Here is a 25,542-nt window from a genome sequence, read left to right on the forward strand (position 1 = left end):
TTGCCTCTCAGTCATCCACGGTGCTCTTTATCCTTCCGAACCATGCTCAAAAGATATCATTTTAGAGCCCAATCACACAGTGATGATGTAACAACTGACTTCATGTAAGAAGACAGAAATGCCTTTTTTCTAAAGAGTTTGAAGAGAGAAGTCACACTCCTCGCATCTGCCAGGAGCATTAGAACCACAATTGCTAGTTAAACTGGATGGGAGAGTAGCCTTGTAAACTGTGTTTTTGCTTTTGGTGAACTTTCTCTCTCTGATGATTCATAGGTGCCATCAAATAGCATGAACCATATATCAAATAATGTGGCCCATAAACTTTGTTTTTGTCCTTGTATGTGTGCCTCGACCCTTGCCAATTGCTCAGCACCATACCTACCTGTTGTTCACCACCATCCCGGTTGTTACCAAGCTTGCCAAGATGCAGAGTCTAGAGTCAGTTTGGAGGTCAGCTGTCAAAGTCAGCACCCTCATCACTACTCTGGGGCATCTCTTTTGTGTTGCTCTTCAACCCCTGTTGTCTGAAAAAAAATCTCCAGATGATTGTTGTCCATAGAGCCTTCGGCTGCTCTTGCTGCAAGTGGTTTGATGTAGAAGGTTTTAAGGTCTTCAAGTGTTATTTGGAACTCGCTTATTCTACAGCTGATGGGACTCAAGAGCCATCTGCAACCTGCCTAACGTTCTGCCTTCTATGAACGTTACGGTACACCATGTGCAGATGGTTCAAAGTTGCCCTGTCTTATGTTTTCTTCCCTATACATATGCGTATCTGTGTAAGCATGTGCGTGCAAGTATATATAGCTGCGTAGCTGTCACTGCAAACATCTAGACCTCTTTTGTAGTTATACCCACCTCAGTCTGAGCAGGCTGAAAAGATTATGAATTTTCTAGCTTTTCTAAATCCAATCTTACCATCACAGCATTGATTTTTAACCTATTATCTTAGAAGTAACAGAGTCTGTCCAAAGATAGACATTTAACAGGTGTAGTAGTGCACACCTTTAATCCCAGCACCCATTCAGAGACAGGGGCAGATGGCTCTCTGAGCTTGAGGCCAACTTGGTCTACATAGTAAGTTCCAGGACAGCCAGGGATACATAGAAAAGACAGGCATTTTATTTTAGTAGCTCCAACAAGAAATTAAGGTTCAATGCCTAACTTAAAATAACTTTAATAATGTTTTTAACCTAAACCAAACACTGTACTAGCCACAACCCCATCTTATTTTAACAATCTACCTCAGTTCTTATTTATTTTACAAAGAGAAATCTAAGGGTCAGATAGCTGAATCTGTGAAATCAAGTAAGTGAGAAGGCACCAGACTCCACAACCACAGTCTCACAGCTTCTGTCTACTTGATGGAGATAAGAGAGAGTTAACAGCACAGTGGCCAGTGGCCACCATTGTGCTTGGTGACCACATGAAATCTGAAAGTCCAAGGGAAAGTGAAACAGGCAAGAGTTAAGAACAACGAATGTGTTAACGCATTTTTTCATCACCAGGCAGGTGAGTCAGGAGAGCTCTCAACAGCAGGAAATATTCTTGGGAAGGTTCAGGAAGCAGGAGTCTAGGGCTTTGAGATGAATCGCTGTGAGTAGTTTCACTTGTATCAGAACTTCCATTTAGAGTCTAGCAGGCATTTGGAGGATGGTGACAGAGCCTGTGGGATCTATGGCCAACTTAAGCTGTTTGTCTTGCTGTTCACGGTCAAGGGCCAACCCTTGTTTGGATACAAGGAAAACATTGCGGTCTAGCAGGTAAACAGTCAGAACTGGGACTCTGCTGGTGGGAGCAGCTGGGCACGGGCAGCTGATACAAACAGGAGCAGGAAAGGGCCTCTTCCCATCTTAGTGACAACACAAGAGTTGTTTGTTTAGCAGCAGAGTTTACAGTCCTTTTACCTTAGCATTACAGTTTGCTACTCTCTCTCTACAAACAAGAAAACCTGGGCTCAGAGAAATTAAGCCACCCTTCTCCCAAAGCACACAGCTAGCAATGGTGGTGTTGAGATGCAAAAAAAACAACAACAAAACAAAACAAAACAAAAAAACCAAGATTTTGAAACCACTTTTCAATTGTTTCACCCTATGGGATTCTTTCTAATTTTTGAATTTCATGTATATGTACTGTATTTATAGCATTCTTCTCCCTTCCCATACTTCCCCTGTCTCCTTGATACACAATGTCACTCAAATTCATGGCATGTTTCTTTAATTACTATTGTCTCTCTCTCTCTCTCTCACACACACACACACACACACACACACACACACACACACGAATGTATATCCTATTAAATCCATTTGGTGTTGCTCATATGTGTACGCTTTTAGGGTTGGCTACATGGTGCTGGATAACCAATAAAGGGCTCATGCCTCGCTAAGGCTGATTCTTCTTCTCTCAGCAGCCATTAATAGCTGTATTTCTTCATCTAGGGATGGGGCTTTGTGAGATTTCCCCCATCGGGGTTGATGTGTCATCCACTGTTGGCACTGTCTCCACCAAGATAAGCATGGATCTCACTCTTCATCAAAGAAGCTTCTCGCAGCAGTGGAGAATATAATAGAAAGCCACAGCTGGTCAAAACACAGAGACTCACTGGTCCTGGTGTTCCCAGCCCCACATGGTACATCTACAATACAGTGCCTATATCTAAGGCTAAAGTAATATCACAGAAGAAAGTGAGGGAAGACCCCAGGGGATCAAAGGACCAGGATTCTGCCGCCGTTGTGTCTTCTCTGTATGACAGGGAAGGGGCACCCATGAACTCTCAACAATAAAGTTGCCTGCTGGAAAACGTTTTAAGATGGGACTTCATCATATACACCTAGAATGATCTCTGATTCAAGGTGGGGAGAACCCAAGGAAAGATGTTTTCTCTTCCCTTCCATGTTGAGAGAATGAATGCATCAGACAAATGGAGATCCAATGCACCTTCTCCACAGAGAAACACTAGAGTCCATGGTCCTGAGTACGTGAATTGACGGAGCTCCTCTGAAATGAATTTGCCTGCTCCATCCCAGCTCTGAATAGTCATAACTTCCCAGTAAGAGAGACTGCAGAGGGAGGGGAAAAAACAGTTGAGTCAATTTGTTAAGCTATTTGGGGTAAGTAGGAAGAGAGAGGCCAGCAGTCCACAGCTGGATGTCTCTCTGTAGAAACACAAGGAGAAGAGAATGCAGGTTCTCCCTCCCTAAGAGCTCCTGGCCTTGCATCGTCAGATGCCATCTGCTGGCACATCATGGCTAGATGGCAGCTCCTGTCACCTACTGATCATCAGTCTCAAGTCTCAACCTTCCTGATTTTATTCTTTTTTTATTCTTTCACTTAAAGTTCCACCTTTTCTTGCCTACTCTTTTTGTCTTGAAGTTTCATTCCCTTACAGTTCCCTTCACAAAATTAGGAATAAAAACAAAGAGTAACCAGGCAGTCATTGATAATAGGTCCCATTCTTTATTTTTCTTTTTTCTTTTTTTTTCTCCTTTATTAATTTATTCTTGTTACATCTCAATGGTTATCCCATCCCTTGTATCCTCCCATTCTTCCCTCCCTCCCATTTTCCCCTTATTCCCCTCCCCTATGACTGTTCCTGAGGGGGATTACCTCCCCCTGTATATGTTCATAGGGTATCAAGTCTCTTCTTGGTAACCTGCTGTCCTTCCTCTGAGTGCCACCAGGTCTCCCCCTCCAGGGGACATGGTCAAAGGTGAGGCACCAGAGTATGTGAGAAAGTAATATCCCACTCTCCACTCTACTGTGGAGATTGTTCTGTCCATTGGCTAGATCTGGGCAGGGGTTTAAGGTTTACCGCCTGTATTGTCCTTGGCTGGTGCCTTAGTTTGAGCGGGACCCCTGTGCCCAAACCTGCCTATCATAATGTTCTACTTGTAGGCTTCTAGGACCCTCTAGATCCTTCTACTTTGCCATTCTCCCATGCTTCTCTCATCTAGAGTCCCACTAGAATGTCCTCCCCTCTGTCTCAGTTTCCTGGTAAGTGAAGGCTTTCATGGGACATGCCCCTTGGGTTAATATGTAGATATAAGTGAGTATATACCATTTGAGTCTTTCTGCTTCCGGGTTAACTCACTCATTATGATCATTTCTAGCTCAATCCATTTATCCACAAATTTCGGGAATTCCTTGTTTTTAATAGCATTCTTTATTACATAAGCAAAGTCTCATGACCAATGACTTGAAGCTGAGAAGTCATGAGAAAATTAACCACACTTTTGTCTTACAGTTACCAAGAATATTTTGCTTTTGAAATCTGAGTAACTTTCATAGTCATATTGGGAATTTACCATTATAAGACCATCTTTACAGTAAAAAAGAGCCTGGCCAATGGCTAGTTAGGAGACCTGGGAGACCTGTAGGGTAGATAATCCAATGAGTCCCCAGTCTGTGGTCTATAATTAAGTTGCTCCAACTAAGCAGAATGTAGGAAGGGGCCTATAAAGCATATGATTTCTTATGCTCCATGCATCCATGCCCCATAAACACGTCACTGTTCCCCTATTGCCACACATCCATTTCTTTGGAACCCCACATCCAAGGCCACACTGGCCCGCATGCTGTCTTTCTCTTATTTCATACAGTGATTCTGATATCCATGATTTCGCCTTACCAGTTGGTGTCAGCTTTACTACCTTAAGGCTGTCTCCATCTTTCCGTGTTTACTTGAAAGCATCCAGAACACTTCTGCACCCCAGGCTCAAACTGATGCCCTCCATAACACATGAGCTCTTTGAGACAATTGCTAACAGCTCCCCAGGGAGCTTTCCAGCTGGTGCTGGTGCTCAGGAGAACTGGCTGGGAGTAGAGACCACAAGTGCCTCTGACTGCTCACCATCATACCACACTCTTCCTAGATTTCATAAAAACAAACAAACAACAATAACAACAACAGCAAAACCCCATCAAAACCTTAACTTTCCAAAATTTCTAAATTTGCAGCATCTTCTTTTCCTCTAATTTTTCTTGAATGTTTCTTCAACATTCTGGTCATATGGCAAAAAGTGAAAGGAATCCTACTTGTGATTTCCTTGTGCCTCCTACTCATGTGAGCTAACAAGGCTGAGTGGGAACATTGGAGACAGTTTTCAGGAGCTTAGGGAGAAACAGTCTCTATTTCTAACACTTCCAAGAAATGTCAGCATGTTTGCTAAGAACAGTGCATTCTAATAAAGCATCGAAACACAAACTTCTTTTGTTTTTGGGTAGTTATATTAAGATTATATTCCTGACTTAAGGCACATAGATGTATATTTTATTATAAATAGCCAAGCTGATTTGAATTAACATAAAGAAGGTGAATGTAACTGTTCTTTATTTATAAGTAAAAACATTTACAAAAGCATTTCCTATACAGTTTTACCTACACTCAGAGATCATTTGAAACCATTGATTTCGAATAAGAACAACATTCCATAGTTTTAGCTTCCGGCCCGGTCAGGAGCACAGCTTAAGCAGTTAGAGAGCAGCCCCCTTGTTTAATCGAGAGACATTAATGGTCAGAAAATTCCATTTCACATTAACCAGCTCACGTTTGTGTGTTGGTCTTAACAATAGTTCAGAGTTCAGTCTTCCAAGTACAATGTAAGGCAGGCCTATCACTCCTGACGCCGTCACAGCTGGGAGTCATGCCCACTGTGAGTCTTCTTCAGTCCTGCCTCAGTAGCCCAGCTGTAGTCAATATTCCTACACGTGTGGCAGTTACAATGTCTAGACCCCACGTACTTGTTTATAAACAGCTCTTTGATTGGGCTGATGTGTGAGACCCTTCCTGGGGAGACATGACATGGCCCCTCACCCCAGGCAAGGATCCCACAACAGACCAAAGTAACAATGGCATCGAAGTCCGAGTTCGTGAACTAGAGCACTTTCATTGGCGTTAGAGGAGTGAGGGATTACTTATAGGAGGGGCTAAAACTCAAAGCTGCATCAGTAAAAGCCCATTCCAACACAGGTGACAAGCCCTGAAAGCACTGTCCCTGGGGTGCTCCGTGTGGCTTCCAGGCAGCTCAGGTCGAAGACTCTCTTCTCTGCAGTGCAACCAGTCAGGGTCTCCTCCCAGCTGCTTCCCTGCAGAGGGACACTCAGGAATCTAGGTAGGTTTCCACTTTCTGAGACCTGTGAATCTTAATTCCTGAGTCTCCTGAGATCCCTTTGGCTCTTTCCTTGGAGGACAGTGCCCTAGCTTGCTCTTTTATTGCTGCAATAGAACACTGAGGAAAACCAAACCTGGGGGTTGGGGTGCAGAGACAGGCTTGGCTTATACTGCCAACGTCGCAGAGGGTCACTGAGGGATGCCAGGGCAGGAATTCAAACAGGAACTTGTAGGCAGGAACTGAAGCACAGAACATGGCAGAATGCTGCTTACTGGCCTGAATCCCTTCATTCATTCGACTACTTTTCCTATACAGCTCAGGCCCACCTGCCTAAAGACAATACCACCCACAGTGGCCTGGGCCCCCTCCCACATCAATTAGTAATTTGAAAAAGCACGCTAGACATGACTACAGACCAATCTAATCTGGGCAATTCTTTAGATGAATTTCCCTTTCCCATGTCGACTTAAGTTTGTGTCAAGATGATAAAAACAAACCAGTACAACTTACTCCTTGTTGACTTGACACACAAGCACAACATGATTAAACTGTAGCCTCTCTTGTTTGTCCCCAGTACTCATGTTAATATCACCGTATGAAACACCATTCAACCTGGAAAGTTCCATAGTCTTTTTAAAATGTCAACACTGAAAGTTCAAAGTCTCTTTTTTAAAAAAATGCAAAGTCTCTTAACTGTGGGTTCTTATAAAAATCAAAAAAACAAGTTAAATGCTTTCTTACTTTGAAAGGAAGGACCAGGGAACAGTCACAAACAGATTAAAACAAAACCAAAATCCAACTATAAAAAGCTCTGTGTCTGCTATCTGGAACTCACCATTTTCTGGGCTGCATATGGCTTGGCCAGTCCTGCTTCTCCAACTCTGCCATCTGCAACAAACATGGCTTGTGTTATAGACTCAGGCCACCACCTCAGTGTGACCATCCATAAGTCTAACTCAAGCCTCGTCTTCACCAATGACCTTTCTGCAGGGAGACTCCGACCCTGCCACACAGTGCCAAGCCTCGTCTGCTCCTCACAATTCCTTCAGGCCTTCAAAGCCAGCTCCATGAATGAGACTTTCCTACACACAGCCAAGTTTGGCTGCCAGCTTGAGATGCAGGCTTGACTTGTCTGGACCACAGGTCCTTTGTGCTGACCCCGAGGAAATAGTTCCCAGAAGATGTCACTTCAGTGACGGACCTTGGCCTAATCTTTCACAGCTGATGTTTTTGCTCCAGCTAACCTGCATGGGTGGGTCCCACACAGAGAAGGCTTCACTGGCACAGGTTCTTAATTCAAATATGTTACACTAAGAGTCCCCAAAGAGCCTCTAAGGAACTCTCAAACTTCCCTCTGAAACTTCACAAGCCCAGGCCCCAGTCACCTGCATTTCTCTCAGTGTCATGTTTCAAGTTCGCACAACAGCTTAGTAAGTTCTGAACACTCAATGGCTTTTCCACCTCAAAGCTCCTGCATCCTCCACTTTCCTCCCAGAAAACAGTGCAAGCCATACAAGCAACGTGGTTGGGTCTATCTCATCAATACCCCACATTCCGGGTACCAATTTCTGTTCTGTGTACCACAGCTTTCTGATACTGTGAAAACACACTAACTAAAACCAAGTCGGGGAAGGAATGGCCTTATCTGACATACACTGCCCTGTCACAGCCCATCATAGAGGGATTAGACGTTGGTAGCTGTTTCATTCGCCAGGGCTGGATGTCAGAAATCTCAGTCTGGTCCTGAAGTCCTGGAGAATTGCTAAAGAGCTGTTGCTCTTCAGTCTGTGTCAGAAGCCCGAAGAAATAGATGTAATACCAGTGCAGGAAGGAACACCTCAGACTTAGGGTAGATGAACTTGCCTGCCAGGGTGAGGGCAAGCAGGCCAGTCCTTTGTACAGCCTGCCACCAGAAGGTACAGTTCAGTCTTAGGGTGGGTCTTTCTGCTTCAAGCGATCTGGCTTAGGAAATCCTTCACAGGTGTGCCCAGAAGCTTGGATTTTAGTTGATTCCTGATGTCAAACTAACAAGCAAGATTAGCCGTGACACAATCAATCCCTGTCTCCCCAATAGTTACTACTCTCTTACATAAGCTAGTGGACATTTAAAAAGATATAGTCACTGACATCATAAACAAATATAAATATGCCTAAAATTTGAGATATCATGAACAATCTCACCTAGCACCACGCCAGCTGGGGAGGCTGAAAGTGCACAAACTTGCAACTTTGAGTTTTGAACACCCTCTCAAAGTCCATGTGCTGAAGGGTTACCTTAAAGGGGACTTTTAAATCCTCTAAGAGATGGAGCCCACTGGGAACTCATTTGGTCATTGGGGACCTGTTCTCAAAGGAGACTGTGGGTCACTTTCATCTTTCTGCTTTTCTCTGATCATGACGTAAGTGGTTGGTGTCGCCATTGTGGCCACAGATCCAAAACAACAGGGCCAGCCCACCACAGACTAGAACCCCCAAAACAGTGAACCAGTACATCAACTAATTATCTAGGTTTTTTTGTTGTAACAATGGAATATTGGCAAGTGCATAGTTCCACATGTAGGCCATGTTAGTGTTTGCTCATCACACTAAAAAACAATTCTAAAACTACATTCTAAAACTATCTCTAGACTTTCAGGGAAATTTTGAGCTCTTATAGGTTCATTTTCATCTTCCACCTTCTCACAGAAGATGCTATTTACAAATGTTCCACATTGAGCTGAGTGACCTCCTCCCCCATTTTTTTTATTTGAAGCCCCATAGAAAGTTTGCATTAGGCCCCTCCCAGTTGCCTTCTGGTTTCAAAGGCAACCTCATGTGATATATAGAGTGTTTGCAGGACAACGCTGCAAGTACTGACTTTGGCGTTTTTAACAGAAGTAATACCAGAATTTACTGGCTCAGAATAATCATTTTCCTCTGCGCCATAACTAGCCTGGCTGGCTGGTCTAAAACATGGCTTCTCTTTGCTGGTCTTTGAAGGCTCTTACATGATTAGGTTTAGATGGATGGAGTCTGAAACTTCAAAGTTTGGGGCTTCGCTGCCACCCCTGGGCCTCTATACCTCACCATGTAGTGCATGTGGTACCTTGCTCTTCCACCTCTGCCAAGTGCTTCTCTTTCTAGTAAAACCACCTGAACAATCTTCCTGGTGGTTCAAGACTCAAAAAGGGAGCAGAGGGCCTTCCCAGACCTGTGAGTAATTAGGCCCAAAAGTCACCCACGTATTGTTTCTTTTACCACATTCCACTGCTAAAAGCAACTCCCAAAGAAAATCCAAATTCTTGGCAAAAGAGAACTGCATATGGGCATAAGACCTTATCAGTCTAAAATGATTTGTCTCGGTATGTAGTAGTTTTGACTTGTTTGGCACCAAAATGAGACAAAAAAAAGGGGGGGGGGGAGGCGGAGAACAAATGTCTACTAGATGTATTTAAGACACTGATTCAGAGGTCAAGGGATGGCTCAAAGGTGCTTGCCATCAAACTTGGGTACCTGAGTTTGTTCCCTGAGACTGACATCATGGGAAGAGCCAATTCCATTAAGTTGTTCTTCAACCTCAATATGTATGTTGTGGCCTCTCTCTCTCTCTCTCTTTCTCTCTCTCTCTCTCTCTCTCTCTCTCTCTCTCTCTCTCTCTCTCTCTCTCTCTCTCTCTCTCTCTCTCTCTCTCTCTCTCTCTCTCTCTCTCTCTCTCACACACACACACACACACACACAGAGTGGGGAGTGTCAAAATAAAAAAAATTAATGTATCAATTTTTAGCCCTTAGCAAGAGATGGAAGGGTGACCTGTGGGAAGTATTCATCAAGGCTTGTGGCTTGTGCCATAACACGACATGTTTATCAATAGCTAGAGAAGCAGCAGCTGGCAAGGACTCAGTATCAACTTCAAAATTCACCAAATTCTACTAAAGCTTTCTTCAAATATGACATTGTGTTACATGCAGCGGTTCAAATATTGTTTCATAAAACAAGGTTGTGGCATTTAGACCAAAGAGTCATCCTCCTTAGTGCGTTGTCTAGTACTGTTTTGTGAATATGCCATGAACAGATGGCTGTTCCTGCATTGACTCCATTAGAAGAAGAACTGCACTAACCAGGTGCCAGGGTGCCAGGACTCAAAGGGATCACAACAGTTGTTTCTTCTTCTCCTCCGATTCCTGGAACTTAAGTTCTCAGATAGCCAGTCTGCCATAAAGGAAAACCCTAAAACATTTTGCACATGCTATTGTTAAGTCCAACAACAACAATAACAAAGACATTAAAGATGAATAACAAGAACATTAAAGATAAATTGTGTAGTAGCAGCGAGCAGAGTGACCGAAGACTGATAGAGTGTTCTGCACAGTCAAAGGAATGCTCCGGTTCAGAGAAGTAGGCTCATACCTGCCCTTGGCTGCAGCAGTGAGTACTACAGGAAGACGGTAGAAATGATTTACCTGAGTACCAGTGAACTGAAAACACACGCGGGAATCATGTCAAAGTCAGCATCTTATTATCGCCGAGAGTGCAATGTAAAACACGTCAGCGCTGAGCTCTCCTTCACCACCAGTGATTGTCTTAAGCCTTTTCTGTAATTATTTGAGACTTGATAACATAGAGGCCACCACATGTCCTTTCATCACAGGGATGCGTGTTGAGGAGTGTGGTCCTAGATAATTTTGTCACAGTATAGATAGCGTAGACTGCATTTGCATAAACCTGTACATGGTAGCATGTCCCACACAGATGCTGTGCGTATCGAGTTTGTAAGAAGAGTGCTTCTGGCTCCCTTGGGCCACAATAAGTGAGGCAGTGTAAGAGGAAACGGGATCACAGAGAGAGAGCAATGCACTGAAGAGAGGTGTATCCACGTGGCTTGTGAGGCTTTGGCTGCTAAGCAGAACACTGTCCTGCTTTTTGTTTTAGGAGGGACAGAACCCAGAGCCCTGTGCCCACGAAGCATGCGCTCTAACAAAGAGCTGTAGGCTCAGAGCCAGCATATTGCTCATAATTACTTTACATTTAAAAGAAGTTGAAGTACAACCTCTGTATAAAAGTAAATACATAAACCAACCTCACAGTCCTTCACTGTGAGGTTATTACTATTACTATTATAATAATAGTTATTATCAGGTACTGTGAACGGCCCACAGTTGCTCATTCATAGGCCTGGAAGCAAAGTGGGCGTGCTTCCATCAATAGCCCTGCTAACATGGAATGAGGATTGCACACAGCATTGCTTGACTGTGGGGATATTTCTGTCTTGTTACAGTCTTAGGGAACCACTTGCATAAGCATGGTTTCCCCTGGGAGAAATGGAGTATGATTATACATGCATGCCTGAAATCAGAATGCAGGAGACAAAGGAGAGGATTCCAGCGAGAAAGCTCACCGCCATCACACAGCTCACCTCCACCACACAGCTCACCTCCATCACACAGCTCACCTCCATCACACAGCTCACCTCCACCACACAGCTCACCTCCATCACACAGCTCACCTCCATCATCACACAGCTCACCTCCATCATCACACAGCTCACCTCCATCACACAGCTCACCTCCATCACACAGCTCACCTGCATCACACAGCTCACCTGCATCACACAGCTCACCTCCATCACACAGCTCACCTCCATCACACAGCTCACCTCCACCTCACAGCTCACCTCCATCACACAGCTCACCTCCATCACACAGCTCACCTCCATCACACAGCTCACCTCCATCACTCCATCACACACTCCCAGCTATCTACCTAAATGTGCCTCAGCTCGTGGCTGCTATTGGTTGTTTATCAATGTTTACAGATTTTAGAAATAATTTCTCCTTGGGGCAAATACTCTGAACTCATGGCCTTCTGTGTACTGAGGACGTGCCCTACCACTGAGAGTGACACCCCTACTCTTGGAAGGCTTTTGTCTATATATTATTTTTGTTGAGAATTTTCTACATACATACAATGTACTTTGCTCATACTCATCTCTACGTGCCCCCCTCTGCTCCTCCCAGACCCACCTTACTACATATATGTATATATATATAGGTTTGTGTATATATATGTGTATATATATATATATATAGGTTTGTATGTATATATAGGTTTGTATATGTATATATATATGTATATATAGGTTTGTATATGTATGTGTGTATATATATATATACACACACACATATATATTTGTTGTTGTTGTTAATCCATTGAGTCTCATTAGTGCCACCACATGAGCATGGGTATATGGCTATATTATTCACGGAAACATGAGGTCCATCGTCCCCTAGAAAACTGACTCAGCCACCTCCAGCATCCATTAACTACCAATAACTCTTTAGCTGGGGTGGGGACTTTATGATTTCCCTCATCTATCCTGGAATTTTGACTTGATTCTGGCTGGATCTTGTACAGGTCTCACGCAGGCAAGCACAACCACTGTGAGTTTGTGAGTGAGGCAATTCTGTCTTAGCCAGAAGACACCATTTCATAGTCGTCCTCCCAACCGCTGGCTCCTACAGTCTTTCAACACCCAGTTTTACGATGTTCTGTGAGTATTAAGTATGATAGAAATGTCCCATTAACTTCTGAGCACTCCACAGTCACCTGCTTTCTTGCGTTTTGACCATATGTTACCGGTAGACATGAGTCTCTATATTAATCCAGGGCAGCAATGGAGCCAAAATCTCTCATTAGAGTGTTAGCTTTTAAAGACTAATGTCTTAGTCAGGCACAGTGGCACACAACTGTAATCCCAGCACTCAGGGAGGCAGAGGCAGGTGGGTCTCTGTGAGTTCGAGACCAGCCTGGTCTACAAAGCAAGTCCAGGACAGCCAATGCTACACAGAGAAACCCTGTCTTGAAAAACCAAAAAAAAAAAATCTTGAATTTGATTCTATTATTTTTAGCAAAATGATTTGTAAATCTTTTATTAACATTTTCTTTTTATTATTATGTTTTTCAGATTTATTTTTTGTCTGTATGAATATTTTGTTTGTAGATGTGCTTGTGTTCCACGTACATGTCAGATGCCTTTGGAGGCCGGAAAACGACATTGGATCCCCTGGAATTTGAGTTAAGGACAGTTGTGAGCCATCATGTGGGTTCTGAGAATCAAACCCAGATCCTCTGCAAGGGCAATAAGTGATCTTAATCACTGAGCCACCTTCCAGCCCAGATTAAAGTGTTTGAGGAAAACTTTATGTATTTAATATATGACACTTTATATTTTTAATTATGGAGAAGAAAATCAATGAATAACAAATACTGAAGGTCATTCCCTAAAAAGCCACAGGAGGAAACGACCTGATTAAATGATAAGAAAGAGCCTGCGATTCAAATTTAAAAAGTCTAAAATTCTACTTTGAAGTATTTTCACTTGTAGAAAGATATTTTTAAAGGAAGTCTGTCTTGTTTTGTTTTGAGATGGGTGTCACTATGTAGTTCAGGCTGGCCTTGAATTATGGAAGTCCTCCTCCTGCAGTTTCCTGAGTGCTGAGATTACAGGCATGTGCCACATCCCTGGTATGTACACTTATATTTCCTGGGGTGGGTTCCCAGGATGGTCCATCTGGATCCTATGGGAATTTTAGAGGAAATTTCATGTTTTTCAAAGCTTGAAAAAAAACAAACCAGAATGTATTACAGGAATATTTTGCATAGTTTTTTGGATAATTATAACCAGTATTAAAGTAGATATTCAGTAACTGTTTTATCTTTCATAAAACAGTATAGTTTTGTTTGATTAAGGGAAGATATTTAGTTTTAGTAGAAATATTTAAGTTCAATGTAATAAAGTTGCTATTTTGGTAAAACAATGCATATTTAATATAATTATGCATATATATATACATATATATACAAATACACACATACATACATACATACATACATACATACATACATACATACTGTATGTTATGATACCTGTTCTTGGCTGTTGTGTAAACTTGGCATTCTTGGAAAGATGGCTCCTCAGTTGAGGAATTACTTCCATCAGAATAACTTTAGGATTGTGTGTGAGGCATTTTCTTGATTGCTTCCTGTTGGAGAAGGGTCCAGCCCACTGTGGGTTCTATAAAGAAGCCGGCTGAGCAGAACCAGAGTGAAATCCAATATTTCATGTCTGTCTGTCACGTTTGCCTCAGATTCTGCCTCAGGCTCCTGCCCTGCAGCAATGACGGTCTGTGACTTGGAAGTGTAAGACAAATAAACCTTCCCTTCCCTCAGTCCCTTTTGGTCATGATTTTATCACAGGAATGGAAACCCCCCCAAAAAGGCATATGCATTTACATGCACTCTATTTGCCTATGTATATTTGCATGTTTTACATATGTAGTCTTTTCTATTCTCATTTTCATAATAAAATTTTGTTACTCATGCATATCAGAAAATGCACACAAAATGTTCTGATTTTGTTGCTTACATATTTGTATTTTTCATTTTCCTTCGTGTTTCTAAGGTCTCACTAGTAGGTTTGGATAAAGAGCCACTTGCATCCTGCCTTCCTGTCAGCACCCATTGTTGCAACTCAAGCTGTGGCCTCCTTGGCTCCTGCCTCTGGATTCTTGCTCCCGTCACTGGGCATGGTACCCCTTTTCAGGGTGATTCTAGGTTGTTCTGTCATCCCAGGCTTCTGGACACATTGTCACCTACCTCTCCATGACATGTTAGCAGCGGAACGGCTCCCTTATAAGTCATTTTTGACTTATTACTGGCTGTATCCAACAAGGAACCAGAACATACATACGGGTAGGAGAAACCTGTTTTCCATATTGCTGGGTCTCCAGAGCATAAAAAAAAATGTTACAGGACTAAAAACAGACACAATCCCCCACCCTAAATAATGCCAGCCACAAAATAGAAATATAAACAGAAGGTCTTCCAGAGGACACTGCTCACTCTGCTCCATACTGGCTTGAGAGACAGGCTGGGGAGCTTTTTTTTTCCTTCTGTGATCCTGGGCTAAAACCCTCTCTCTCCCTCCCTCCCTCCCTCCCTCCCCCCCCCCTCTCTCTCCTCTCTCTCAACTACAGCGGGAGTGACTTTTCACTCACCTCATTAGGCTGTAGCTCTAGCACCTTTTGTTGAGAGAACCAAGAGGTAGATACAGGAACTCTAACCCATAATTTTGCGGTGAGGTGATGGAATGGGCATGTAGCCACACAATAACCACATGTTTCAGCAGATTCCTTAGTAGATTTTTTTTTTAATTATTGAGTTTCTTTAAACGTAATTACCAGGCTAACTGACATTTTCCTCATCTCTAATAGCTCCTCAAAAATAAAATCATGCGCTGCTGTTACAGTTCACTTGTCATCGTGTGGGCATCTGGCAGAGCACTGAGGCGTGTGTGGATGCCAGCAGTGCTACCTATGGCACTAGCCGGAAGCACCGTGCACTTAGGCGGTAATTAATGGCTGAGTTCCCAATTCACACCTGAGACTTTGAGAAGGAAAACTGGTTAATCTCCAGAAAAATCTCAGGAAACCTTCACAACTTCCATCTTTTCCCTGTAAGTTGAGAAGCACAGCCTCCTGGGACATTCTGCAGTGTTTGCAGCACCCCCCTACACACACACACACACACACACTCAGAAAGAGCCAGATAACATGTTATTTGAGCAAGAAGGTTTCCAAGCTGAGAACCGGTTTGTGAAAATCACCTTGTTTCCTAAGTGTGATTGTCAGGCGGAGTTCGCATAAAAGACTGACTTTTGTAGGTCCTACTCAAATTAGAAGACTCACCAGAGATTATAATCCAATTTCGGCTATATTGTCATCCAGTAATATGCATCCTTGCACTATTTTGAAGCTCAGAGTGTGGTTTGTTCTTGAGGAAGTCCGCATGGAACCTGGCAGCTAAATTCTATTTATTAATTTATGGCGATGAACAGTGTTCATGATCTCTGCTTCAGCAAAGTGTGCTGTCACACTGGGGAGCTACGAGGTGCCTGGCGCAAGCAGGCTATTGCTTGCTAGCTGGCTCCGTTGATGGAAGGCTGGAAGTTATGGAAGCAGAGCCTTGGAAAGGACCCCTGTCTGGATGTGTCACAGTCTTCCTGCTCCATGGCCACAGATGGCTCTAGCTGTGGCCAGGAATCTCACCCGTATGCACATGGTCATTAGGGGAAAAAATCGCATGCAGAAACTTATCCCATGTGTCCGAGGGGGAAAAGAAAACCCCCGCTCCACAGTAGAGAGCTGCGTGCCCTTTACTTCTAGGAACGGCCCAGTGAGGATGCTGAGCAAGGTCAAGATGGTGTGTGTTCCCCAGGTGAAGGAAGGCTTTGACACTCTGTTTTCACCCTCAGTTAGTCAGCTCTGGACTGTTGTGCATCAACAAAAGAAGCTACGTCTTTCCTGACTGAGAGATGCATATAAATTAAAATTACCTTTTAGGAAACTGTGCCCAAGCTTTGATGAATGTCAGTAACTATTATCCCAAAGGCTTGTTGAGGCTTTCTCCTGAGTGGGGAAAAACACAGAAGCGTTTGTGGAAACTCCTGAGTGCCAGTGGGTGAGGAGAGTTCGCTTTCTCTATATCGCCAATTCTGTGTCTTCAAGATGAACGCTGTGTTGCGTGCTAGAGTCGATAAAGCTATAAGGAGGCCTCTTTGGATTTAGTATCCTTCACGGATGTCTATGCTCCCTGTTCTCCTTGTTAGAGAGGAGAGAAAGAGCATCCCAACATCTCAGGACCCTAAGGGAGCTTTCACCTGTCCCCACCTGGATCTTCTTCTGCACTGAACACTTTCTATTTAAATAATACTGAAAAGCGTCACACTTACTTATCACTGTCCGTGCTTGCCAGTTGATCGAGAGAAGGGAATAAGGGAGGAGAGAGAAGGAGTAGGGGAGAGAGAGAGGAGGAGAGGGTGAAAGGAAGAGAGAGAGAGAGAGAGAGAGAGAGAGAGAGAGGTCTTAGACTGGGAAGTGCAAGATGAAGGAACCAGCAGCAGGGTCACTTCCTCTTAAATGATACCTTTACCCTGCCGTGTCTGCCACACAAGTGTTTCTAGCGTTTTGATGAAAGCTCTGCCACATTTCCATCACACAGATCTGGAAGTTTCTCCTTTCCTTCAGCCTCCCTAGCACTGAATATCCAAACTGACTTGATTTTAATTTGGTAGGAACAAAACCCCCCACAGATTACTTTGTTGCCATCTTTATATGGAGTTCTTTCACTGCCGTGTTTGTACACTTACCATGTATGTTTAATCTTTGCATTTTCTTCATAGTGTTTGTTGTTTATAATTTTCTAGTTAGATGATTTTTTTCCCATTTCAGCTTGGTGGTGGGAATTCATGCAGACTCGGAGTGGTGGGCTTGAGGCTGCAAGTGTAGCTTTGTGTGTGGGACGGTGGGCCTTGGGTTTAAGCCTGGACACCAAAACAATCCAACAAGCCCCAAACTATGGCTTTGAATCTAACCCTAACCCTATCTGCTGCCACTCGCCTGGCTTTGTTCACTCTTCCTAAGCTTCAGTTGTTCTCTTTAAAGTTGGAGAAAAAGTAATTACTAAGTGAGAATTAAATAGCATCAGCTACATAGAGATACAAATTAAACTTTATTGTTACTTACTGTGTATTACTTTCTGACCTTCACTTACAAAATGATGAGCTAGCTCTTTTCTCTAGTGCGTGCTCTTTCTGCCTTTTCTTTGTACGTCCTACCTACCCTCACAGTGTCTCTTCCATGAGGCATCTATAGTGAAGTTTTACGTAGCTGATTTTATCTCGATGCTTATTTTGTTTCACATGAGGCATAAAAATCATTTTTTAAACATTTATGTATTTTTAACATTTCATTTGATTATAAAATATCTTGAATTATGAAATATCTGGTATATAAAATATACACATACATGCATGTTTTTAATAGAGATAAATAAATTTAATGTCTTCCCAAAGGAAGACATGACTTTGGATTGTCCAAATTGTTTTAAGAAGAATATATAAAAATGTCTCTATTAACTAAAACTTGTTAATCATACAATACAAACAATTTATAGCTTTCATAATTTCTGTTCAAACTGTCTCTTTCTAAGTCAAATGAGCGATAAATTCAGGAACACTTTCTAAATGCCCTTACTTTTACTTTGTATATTTGCGGCAGGATAATGAGATGGTTACTATCATAAACAATTGGAATTTCATGGCGATAAAGCTCTCTATGGTTACGGGATGACCTGTTGGCATTTTTTAAACCACAGTACAGTTCTTTATTTTCGGGTGTGTAATTTTGTTCTTTTGCTTTCATATTTTCAAATTACTCACCCGTTCCATTTGTTATTTCTCCCTTTGGATAGGCTGAGTCAGCGGTCTTCTCTGTGCTTTAATGCATGGGTACATTCACGTGAACAGTGACACTTATTTTTAATTTCCTCTGCCTTAAACAGGTCTTTTGAAAACAACTAATACACACGTTTTAAAAAATCTTATCTGAAATATTCCTTATGCTGACTTGGGAGCTAGACTCATATATATATATATATATATATATATATATATATATAGAGAGAGAGAGAGAGAGAGAGAGAGAGAGAGAGAGAGAGAGAAAGAGAGAGAGAGAGAGAGAGATTCTTCATAGATAATTGCTCATTCTATACTTTTATAGTCTCTTATTTTTCTGATGTGTCTAGTTCCTTTCCCTTCTTTTTTTTTTAACCTTCTTTTAACTGTACATTTACATTACTGCTGTAATTGCCTTAGAGAGCTTATATATTTTAATCAAATAATTTTGTAGCTGACTCTATTTTCTTTTTTTAAATGTATTATTATTGTATGTGAGGGACCATGCAGGTGCACCAGGTATGGGATGCCACAGCTGGCCATTCTCCCCACTAATTGGTTAATATTAATATTTTTACTATTTTATGGTTTTTCACATGTATGTTTGTTTAAATTATTAAATTATTTAAAATTAAATTAATTTTTTATGTCAAAAACTGCATAATACCTGTTTATTCATACTTTTCTCATTTATTTCAAACTTTCTAGGGTGCCAAATCTGCCTCTGGACCAAGTAGTCTTTTTCCTGGAGTTTGCTGCCTTTAAAGATGCTTGCAATGAGTGCACACTCGCTGATGCCTTTGGGGAGAAGGTCAGCAGTGCTGTCGTACGTCCATTTCCTACCCTCACAACTGGACTCGTTTTCCTCTTTAGAAAACAGGCTGGGTTCTTCGTTCTGTTGATTCTTACAAGTAATCAGCTTTGGTTTATTGACTTTTCTTTATATTTTTGTAATTTCTACTTTGTTGCCACCCATTTCAGTTATGTTTTAAATGTCCGCTATAGCCTCATTTTGAACACCTGGTTCCCAGTTGATAGCATGTTTGGGGCATGCCGGGGAAAGTGCATCACTCAGGTAGACTTGGAGAGTCTCGATGGCTTTGCTGCCCTTCCAGCTTCCTCTCTGTTCTGTGACTGTGGTTAAAGACGTGGCCTCTCAGGCTCCTGCTACAGTTGCCATACCTGCCTCTTGCGGTCAGTGATCCTCCCGCCATAAAAGACTGTTCTACCTCTCAAACCAGCAGCCAAAAGAAACTCTCAAGTTGCCTTTGAGCGAAGTATTTTATCACAGCAATAAAGGGGTAACTCTAATTTTTGTAACATTCTTCTGCCTGTTTTAGTTTTAGTTTTCCTTCATTTTCCAACACCTTATAGTGGCAGTTTAACATATTGATTTAAGATCTTTTCTCTTTTTTAACATATATGGTTATAAAACTTTATAATGTAGATAGTTACTCGTTTCTCTCTCTAGGCTTTGTTCTAGAAACATCGCGAGTCAGTTTGTATAATGGCCTTTATTTCTGCTCATCTGAAAATGTTTTTAATTTCCATTTTGATTTTTTTGACCTATTACAAATGTGCTTTTGGCTGCTATGTGCATGTGAGTTTCTGAAATAGACCTTTTAAAAAAACATCTAACTTTGTTCCTTGGTGGTCAGACAGTGTGTTTTGTGTCATGCTTGCCTTTCATAGATCACTGAAGTTTGCCTTGTGGTCTGGGATGTTTCTAATCCTGGATAACATTTTATACACACTGAAGGACAGAGCCACCATTGCTGCTTGTAAGGTGCTCTGCAGATGTCTGGTTCAGTTGACATAGAGTGTTTTCTAAGTCTTCTGACATCTTGGGGATCTTCTTTCTAATTGTCCTTATTATTGAATATGGGTGATGGAAGGCTCTAGTATTGTTAAATTTTTCTAACACATCTTTTGTAGTTTTAATAAAATTTTACTAGTCTGTCATTAGTCACATATATTTATAGTTGTCATAACTTCTTGGTATATTGACTATTTTACAATGCAGCCCCTTTATTGCAACAATTTTTTGTTTTAAAGTTTGTTTTATCTGTTGTAAGTATAGCCACTCATGGGTAATAATATGGCTCTGGTTTTTATTCTGTACCTTTTTTATTTTTATTTATTTATTTTTAAAAAATATATTTTATTAATTGATTCATATTATATCTCAATTGTTATTCCATCCCCTATACCCTCCCATTCCTCCCTCCCTCCCATTTTCCCCTTACTCCCCTCCTCTATGACTGTGACTGAAGGGGACCTCCTCCCCCTGTATATGCTCATAGGGTATCAAGTCTCTTCTTCGTAGCCTGCTATCCTTCCTCTGAGTGCCACCAGGTCTCCCCATCCAGGGGACATGGTCAAATATGGGGCACCAGAGTTCGTGTGAAAGTCAGACCCCACTCTCCACTCAACTGGGTAGGGTAATCAAATGCAGGAAGATGCAGCTAAACAGATGGAAGACTTAAAAGAGGCCAATAAAGAGGCACTGGAGAAAATTCTTTTTTATTTTCAAACTTTGATAACAATACAGGGAAATATATGTAAAATTGAAGTGTTTCTATATACAAACATATATCTTAAAGAAGGAACAAAAGACGTAATTTGTAGCTTCCAGTTGTATTGCGGCATCTTCTGCTTAAAGACCTCTATAGAGGTTGTCAGTTAAGTATAACGCAATACAGCTTGACTGAAGGCTGCCTGGATGTGTGTACTCCTGGCCATGTATGTGGAAGCTCAACCATCAAGACTAAATATACTACTGCTCACAATGGCTACAGTAGATATTCAATAAGGAGCTACTAATTTAATGATAAATAGCCTCTTTAGTTGAAGGTATCCTCATGGCTTCAAGGAGTGTATGTCACAAAGCACCACTCCAGGAGTCCCTGTGTCACTGTTAAGACAGGAACACCTGCATTTAAGCAACGTTTGGACTGTTGAAATCAGCCACGCTCCTCACTCCCCAACTTACAGGCCGGCCATTAGTATCCGGTCTGCAATTCCCCTATCCACTCAGTACCACATTTTAGCAATTAAGTCGTTAAGAATAAAATGAATCAAATCTCACTTGGTACAATTTTGGGCAGCCTACTTCTTCTGATTCTGCTGCTAATGTTTCAAGTTACGAGTGGCAGATGCCGCAATGTTGGAGAACTTCCTTACGGCATTTTCTTTAATTAAATTAACTTGCCGACATGCCACTTTCTGGATAGCGCAGGAGAGTGTCCAGACGTTGAATTGGAGGAAGAGACGTGATCCCTTTGTGTCCTAAGTTTGGCAGCTAAGCAGCATCCTGTGCCAGGGCCCAGAAGGCTTGTGATGGTTGGTCAGAGAACCTGACTGGGAGCCCTAGACATGCTGCTTGTGCCACACTCTGCAGTCAGTACTGTGTAGACACGGCCGCCACTTAACGTCAGTGCTTCATGCGCTGCCTTTCAAAGGTCGATGAGCAGTTTCTAAAGAGAGGCGTGAGACAGGGAGCTTGGTAGTCAGTGACATCACACGTTTACACGGATGCCTTCCTGTTTCACTCAGCACTTCTGAAACCCATATCTCTAACTTTGCCCCCAAATTGTCCCATTCTCATAATTGTTTAAGATGAAAAAAAAAAAAAAAGGTTGGGCACACAGCCTTAGCACCTTGGAGGCAGAGGCAGGTGGATCTCTGAAGGCATCCTGGTCTATACAGTGAGTTCCAGGACAGCTAGGGCTACATAGTGAGACCCTGTCTCAAAAAAAATCCTCCCCAAAACAAACATCACCACTACAACCACCACTACCAACAGTGAGAGATCATCCACACGAGGACATCTCTGCAGGCTTAGGTCTGTAAGTCCTTCTGGTCACTTGGTATTGCTTCACATTCCTTCTATTTCAATATAGATTCATTTTTATGGTTTTTAACATGATAAAAGAAATAGCATAAGTGTTGCAGCTCTGAAGGGAAAGCCTACAGCGCTGATCTGGCGGCTGCAGGAAGGGTTTCCCCAGTGCAAATGTAATAGTTCTGCTCCAGGCTGGGAAGGTTCTCCCAGAGAAAGTGTTATAACAGTCGTATCCTAGCAATCAGGGCCCGAGGAATACCACAAAGTCACACCACACAACAAACCTCACTCAAGAGATTTATTGGCAGGGAAAAAACCCAGGAGGGTGGCTGCCTCTGCTGGGGTGAGAGGTAGCAGAGAACTCAGCAGGAGGCGGGGTTTACATGGGGTTTCTTGGAAGGGCAAAGCTTTTCAGGGTGATGAGCTCAGGGATTGGTGGATTTTCCCCTTTCAGGGACTGGTGGGATTCTGAGGCCAGCTTGGGGATTGGTGGGATTCTGTGGCAAACTCGGGGATTGGTGGGATTCTCTTTCTTTTGGTCTTCGGGTCAAGTTGAGGTCAGGGTGTTTTTTCTTTTGCCCTTTTATCCTACAAACAGAAGTAATTCTGTGATAACCGGCAGTTCTTGTTAGATGTCATCTCACTTGCTGACTTTCAGTACCACATCTTTCCTCTTCTGTGGATCATAGCTCAAGTATTTAGATACAAATGCAGAGAAGGAGCAACTGCAGAGACCAGGAAAGTAAAATGGACGGTCGGATGGGATGGCAGGAGCACAGAGAAGAGCAGCATGGCACAGCTGCTATGAAAGAGAAAACGGGAAGACAGGTCGGGGGACTTATATGAGGAGGCAGAGGGAGGGCAGCAGAGGTGGGGTGGGGGGGATAACATTGCGCATGCTTGAAAAAGTCATATGGAAATATATCATTTTATGCTTACTTAAAATTACAGTGTGTGTGTGTGTGTGTGTGTGTGTGTGTGTGTGTGTGTGTGTTGTGTTAAAGTTATGCCACTTAGGGTGACAATGCTCTTCTCTGAAACCACAGACTAACAAAACCTTTAGTACCAGGCATGGAACCACTTTTGAATTGTTGGGCAGGGGCGTCCAAGAGATCCCAAAACCAATATAGGCTACTTGTCATTGCTCTTAGTGCCTCCAGAAAAAGAAGGTAAGATATTCCCAAGGGTATAATAGTGGCTCTTTACTACTCTCTAACTGGGACTTAAGGCCTACCTACTCACAAGGAGGGAAGTGAAGCCTGGCACTGTAAACTTGGCCAACCACCCTCGGCTGGCGAGGCCATGAAACCTCCAGCAGAACCTACTATTGTCGCTCTCCCAAACCAGTGCAATCCCTAATCACATTCTAAATACTTGTTTTTATACCCACACGTGAGTGTAGCTCTGTCCCCTCATCAAAGAAGCTGCTCTTTGCGGCAGAGATCACCCCCAGAAAGCCACAACTGGTCAGAATGCAGAGATCAGCTGACCGTGGGGGTGCTTGTCCTCAGTCATGCATGTACAACCCAGCCCTACACATAAGGCTTGAGGACATTGCAGGAGGTCCACAGAAAGACTGGAAAGATTGGAAGAGCCAGAGGACCAGGGCACCAGCTTCAAAGCACTCTCTTCTTAAAGATTTTTTTTAATGGAGAGCAAGGATGGTGTGGGTGAGGGAACAGAGGTGGATCCAGGTGGAGGGGAGGTAACTATGATAAGATTTATTGTAATAAAATCTAAAAAAATAATAAAATATTCTTTTTAAAAAAAAGAAGTATCTAATATTTGATGGTTACCTTAGAGAGGGAAAAATTACTTTTTTTGTGAGACTACACATTCTCTAGAACAATTACTTTGGCTTTTTAACGTTCTCGCTCTCCCTCCTTTCCCTATCTTCCTTTTCTCCCTCTTTCCTCGCCTTTCTTTTTCAAAACTGTACTGTTTATACAGCATAAATAAAAATATGACTTTTTATATAATTAAAATTCACCAAATCTTAGAAGTACTAAGACAGAAGCAAGAAAAGCCATCAACTAAAATGGAACATTTATTTAGTTTAGTATCCTTTAAATTTCCTCCTTATTATCATATGAAAAATATAACAAGCATCTTGTTAATATAATTACACATTGATAGGTAACATCAAAAATAGCTACATATATTTGGGGTGAATGACAAGAATAATTAGTATTGGACAGATTCTCAGATTAATAAAATAATTGTACTTCATCTAAAGCTATGTTTCATACTTTTCTATTATTGAAAAAAATTGGAAGCTTAATACATCATAATTGCTTTGATGCTCTTTTAATGGCCTGTGAAAAAATGATAATCACTATACATTATAACATTTATTTCGATGAGGCAAAAATCAAGTAGCTTTTGTTCAAATTCTATGATGCAATGACAAACTAAAGTGAATATATATTATTTATTATTAAAATTCAAGTAGGGATTCTTGAGAGGTTAGAGGTCACTCAGCAGGTTCCAAAACAAAACGAAGTCATTGATAGTGCATGAATCAAGTCCAGAGGCCGGGCTTTTCACACAGGTCAGCTTTGAACAGGTTTCCGGTTGATGCTGAACTGTGAAGATCATAAAATGATGTTTGTGTTGGTTTTCTTCTGTGGTTGTGCTGGAGTTACACTGATGAACACTTCCTTTCAAATGGCCACACACTAAGCTCTGACTCCAGGTTCCATGTATAATTGCATCTGAAACAACTATAACATCCTCAACATCAAATAAACCATCTCATTTAAGATTACCTACAAAACACCCTATGCCAGGTCACTAAGTTCTTGAAAAATCTAACTGCTGAACAAAATCCTTCCTTGTTATTAGATGAGGTAACGCTGTAAGAGGAATCTCATTTCTGACTCGGGTGGATAACTCTAAGGATATGAATGGCAAAAGCCAACTTGAATACCAGTTAGAAAACAACAACAACAACAACAACAACAACAACAACAACAAATCATGAGAGAAAAATAGAACCCAAGTGACCACTCTCTGAATAATGACTGTAAATTCAGGACAGAGAGCCAGTGGTGCAGGAGCCTGGGAGGATGGTCCCTTGTGAAGTGACTCATCCTGTGACATGCTGGGCTGTGGTGTTTGGCATGCTCAGCACCTGGGCGGCATTTTTCACTCTCCCACTGTCGCTCAGTCTTGGCCAGTGGCACCTGTGAGTCACTTCTCTTGTTGTCTGACAGGAGCATTCCAAGTGTGGAAGGGTCTATGGGGGCTTAAACCAGGTGGAGGTCAAGGCTGCTTCTTGTCAGGTCTTGGCAGATTGGAAACAGAAAGCTTTAGAGAGT

Source organism: Acomys minous (assembly GCF_964271855.1).
Source record: "Acomys minous genome assembly, chromosome: 18".
NCBI lineage: Eukaryota > Metazoa > Chordata > Mammalia > Rodentia > Muridae > Acomys > Acomys minous.